The sequence below is a fragment of a genome, unplaced genomic scaffold (genome assembly GCF_019419815.1).
Source record: "Pyrus x bretschneideri cultivar Hongxiangsu unplaced genomic scaffold, Pyrus_bretschneideri_v1 Contig334, whole genome shotgun sequence".
Classification (NCBI taxonomy): Eukaryota; Viridiplantae; Streptophyta; class Magnoliopsida; order Rosales; family Rosaceae; genus Pyrus; species Pyrus x bretschneideri.
In genome coordinates, this window is record NW_025999651.1 from 27,018 (window position 1) to 31,349 (window position 4,332).

The window sequence follows — 4,332 nt, forward strand, 5'->3', positions numbered from 1 at the left end:
TGGGGCTGGCCCACCATATATGTGTACTTTTTTTCATTTTATATTTATAAATTTATTGAATCCAACAGCTAAAATCTAATATGATCAAATCTAATAATTAAAAAAAAAAGGATATATCGGTCCAAATTTAAATCTAACGACTAAAGTAATTAAAAAAAAGTGCTTTTATGTCTTTCATATTCTTTCATAGTGTTTCACAAGTTTCATGGTGTCAGTTAGTGATTTTTCAATATTTGTCGGAATCTAAATAAGTTTAGCTTAAATGTTCATAAAATTAAACTATGATAGTCTACATAATTTTTCTTTAAAAAAAGTTACTTTACGAAAAAAAAAAAAATTAGCCTAAATTCATTCCTTAAAATCTGGGCTAAAATTTTAACTCACAAGAGTTGAAGTAGAAAAGTTGTTTCTGAGTTAAAACCTAAATTTTTTGGGATAAAAATATTAGGTTTTAATCCAAGAGTTGGAGATGGTCTCAGAAGATTAACTATCTCCAATTTTAAATGTTTTTTTTTGTATAATTAATTCTCAAATAAAGATTAATAATTTAAACGATTTTATTGTTAATTTTATTTAGTTAAATTACACTAGTACATGCCCACACACAAAGTGTGAATTTTTTTGCTTTAGTTGTTAAAATTGAAGGAGAGATGAATAGAGTGAGAGAGAACGTGAGAGTGATGAGAGAGGGAGATAGACTGTTAATTTTTTTTTTTTTTAAATTAGAGATGATAAACTTAAATGTAGTTGAGGTTTAAAACAAAAAAGGAAAATTTTGTTTTGTAAAATTACACTTCTATTCTTAACTTTTCTATTGTGATGGTAGATAAAGAATTTCTTCATACTCTTTTGATAGATAAAGAAAATTTCATTAATGTAGTTTTAGATTATTCATCTCTAATATTAGAAAGCCAGAAGTGAGTTTTGGTATCTCAAGGCTTCACCAAAAATAATTGGACGTAAAAGCCCCTCAAACAAAAAAACCCAACTCATGGAATAAATTATAAAGAAATTTGATAAGGGATAGAATTGTCCAAATAAAAAAAAGTCATAAAATGATAAAATAGAAATAGAAAATAAAAAAGAAAAATAAATGATAAATACAACTACCTCACATATAAATAAAAGAGAAAAACATTGAACATGGGATTCAAACCTCCACGTTTCCTTTGCACGCATAGCATTGCTTCCCAAATCCTCCCCCCCCCCCCCCCCCCCAACTTCCCACTCCCACATCAGTATTTCCTCTACGTCTCTGGCTTTGCAAACAGAGCGGAATGGTTATAAAGAGGAAATAAACCGTCAGAAAAAAAATGGGTACAAAATTCCAACAACGTGGCCTCATAAACTTGACTAGAAGCTTTCAAGAGGAGTAAATGAATTTTCAATACAAAAATGGAGCGGTGGTTTTGGATTTTTTTTTTAATTTAGGTTTACTTCTGAATTCATAAGTTAATAATTCCTTTTGATTTTTGTTTTGGTTATCCTTTTTTATCTTGCAAATTCATGACGAAGGATCGGGGTACAGAAGTGCACGTTCATTCATTTGCTCAACGTTTACGGTTTTACGGTGTCCTTGAATTTTTAATAATGCTTTTTGTTTTGGATTTTTTCTTTTGGTTCAAAATTGACTGAATCAGTCCTTAACAGTTCGTATATTGTACAAAGGAGTGTTATGTAATGTTCCATATTCCTATGAATAGCAATGCCATTGTGGTTGTTTTCTTGGCACCATGAAGATGCAGTTGACCCACGTTAATCTACTTTCTGCATGGAGTTTCGCGCTTCCAAACTACTGCAGGTATTTCTTCTTCAATGATTTAGAGCCAGGGGTTGTAATGATTGCTTTCAATGTACAACCAGTGTATGTTTTTCCTTCATTTTCTCTATAACCTATTGTATAATTTTCTCTAATATATACGTGTTATTGCCCAGCCTCATTGGTCACTGGGTCAAGGTGAAGCATCATGTTATATGTATGAAGGGATACAATGATTTGGTGTTGTTATCGTAGAAAGTGGGCTTGCAGGTAAAATGTTAAGTTTATGTCCTAAGAGCTCTCTCTCTCTCTCTCTCTCTCTCTCTCTCTCTCTCTCTGCGGGGGCTGTGTGTTGATTTCAGAGTTGTTCTTACATTTTTTCCCTCCCCCTCTCTTTTCTGTCTGTTTTTGTAGTTGATCTTTTCCCTCTCTACAGGTTTCAGTTCTCACCCATTTGCATGCTAAGAATGTACACAAATCGGTAAGTCTCTCTCCCGCGCATTTTCTTTAAATTTGGTTTGGTTTTCTATAATTTGATAATTTTTGGGTTTTTATTTTATTGTAAAATGTAAAATCTGATCTTGGGCGTTTTAAATTCTTTCAGGTAGAAAGAACTGCTTTGAAATTCTTTCAGTTTTGGCAAGGATACATTTTCCAGATCGATGAACCCAGAAGAGATATGTTCACTGAAGGACTTGATAGGAGCGCCCTTCATTGGGTTAGAGAGGTTTGTGAATAAAAATCATTACCCACTTTCTTTTTTCGAATTAAAAAAAAAAGTAGGGTTTAATTTTTACTGTTGTTTGATTTAGTTCTCAGCATCATTCGTGGTATTGTAGTGATTCACTACCCGATTAATAAAACCCATATTTTAATTCTTTTAATTTTATGGATTTTTGGCATCTGATTTTGGTTTTTGAATAAATCTAATTTGTTTACTGTTAGTCAAATTTGTTTAGATCTTTTCATCGGGGGTTACAAACAGCAACGCTCTCTTCCTGAAGAATAGCGAATTTGGTCTCGGTTTGAAGAAAATTTGAAGCCCATAAAAGATTGCATCTCCTGCTGTCGATTTGATTTGGGTAATTGTCTGCTTTGAATGTAATGTGCTTGCGAGTGTAAATTTGGATTTTAAATGGGTTTTTTGTTCAAATTTTTTGGTTGTGATTTTGGGAATTTTGTTTTGTAGCTTCAGATTATAGGTGATGATGGTTAATTTGGTTTTGTTTTCGATTTCAGGAGATTGGGTTTTTCGAGTTTGTGACTGTTCTTAGGAGCCTGCGAAGACCTGTGTGTTTAAGGTCAGTGAATTTGAAATTCCAAGGTTTTGATTCTACTTGCAGCCTGAGGTGTGATTTTAACCCAGATTAGTTAATATAATTATTTTTTTTTTCTGATTATGTAACTGAAGTAAACGTGGTTTGTAGGTTTTGCAGAGAAAAGGTCCTGCGGAAATCATTTCATGTTTTCGTTTCATATTTTCTAATTTGGGTGTTTCAAATTTGTTTCTACCACTTATGAAAAAATTCCAAGAACAAAGACTAATAATCTTCTCCTGTTTTGTGGTTAATTTATGAAAACAGGGGAATTATGAATGTTGTGAGACTTCACTTCTATATGGTCTGATGCATAAATGTGTTTGATGTTATTTTATGAATATGTTAAATGGGTTAAGATGCATATCGTTGTTTACAGGGTATAAAAAATAGTTAGCTACTTTTTTTTGTGCTTTGGGGATTTTATCAGATTTGAAATAAGACGAAGATGAAATTAATTTCGAACAAATTAAAGAATGCAAAATTTTGTTATTTGGTTATTGATTTATTAATGGTAATGAGCTATTCAACTTTTTTTATTTTAATTGTGAGAGTTTTCTAACTTTCTTCATGTCTTGGGTTCTCTTTTGGATTCGTTCTCTGTGTTTACATGGGTTTTGTTTGTGAGTTCCTTTTTTATGCGTGTTGTTTAGATTGGTGGTTTGAATGTGTCATTTGGTTTTATTTTTTATTCCAGGAGTTGTGGGTCTTCATTTTTTGGGGCCTTTTTCTCTGCCATTGTAACATTTTCGTAATAGAGGTAAGTAATTTAGAGTTACTCTTTTCAGCCTATTATGTAAGAAAGTGATAATTCTTTTCGCATATTCTGAGGTGTCAGTTTTGTATGATCTAAATGTCAAATGTGTTTCATGTTATTTTATGAATGTATTGAATAACTTGGAATTTATGTGATTGCTCATAAGAAATATAAAATACTTAATTGCTGTTCTTTGTTTTTTAGTAAAGCCTCTCAAAAGTGAATGATACAGCATAGAATTACTTTGTATAACCTAGCATAAAAGAAGTGAAAAAAAGGCCACAAGGTGAATAACTGCTTTCTATTTTAGGAGAGAGATATTAAACAGAGAAATTCAAATTTGTTATGTTGGGGAAAAAAAACAAATAAAACAACAAGAACGGAATAACTTCTCCTCCATTTTAGGAGAAAATATTAATATCTATATTAAAAAAGTATCTGATACATTATACTAACATATGCATATGGTCCAACTAATTTAGACGGATTAGGATGTCTCC

General features: G+C 31.5%; 1 long non-coding RNA gene across 1 annotated transcript; it reads left to right on the top strand.

Moving 5' to 3' along the window:
• The first annotated feature begins 667 nt into the window (after positions 1 to 667).
• Positions 668 to 3,940, top strand: LOC125480522. Its single transcript, XR_007260872.1, has 5 exons — positions 668 to 1,801; positions 1,936 to 2,029; positions 2,196 to 2,240; positions 2,364 to 2,841; positions 2,999 to 3,940. It is a non-coding gene; the product is annotated as an uncharacterized LOC125480522 (long non-coding RNA).
• The last annotated feature ends 392 nt before the right edge of the window (positions 3,941 to 4,332 follow it).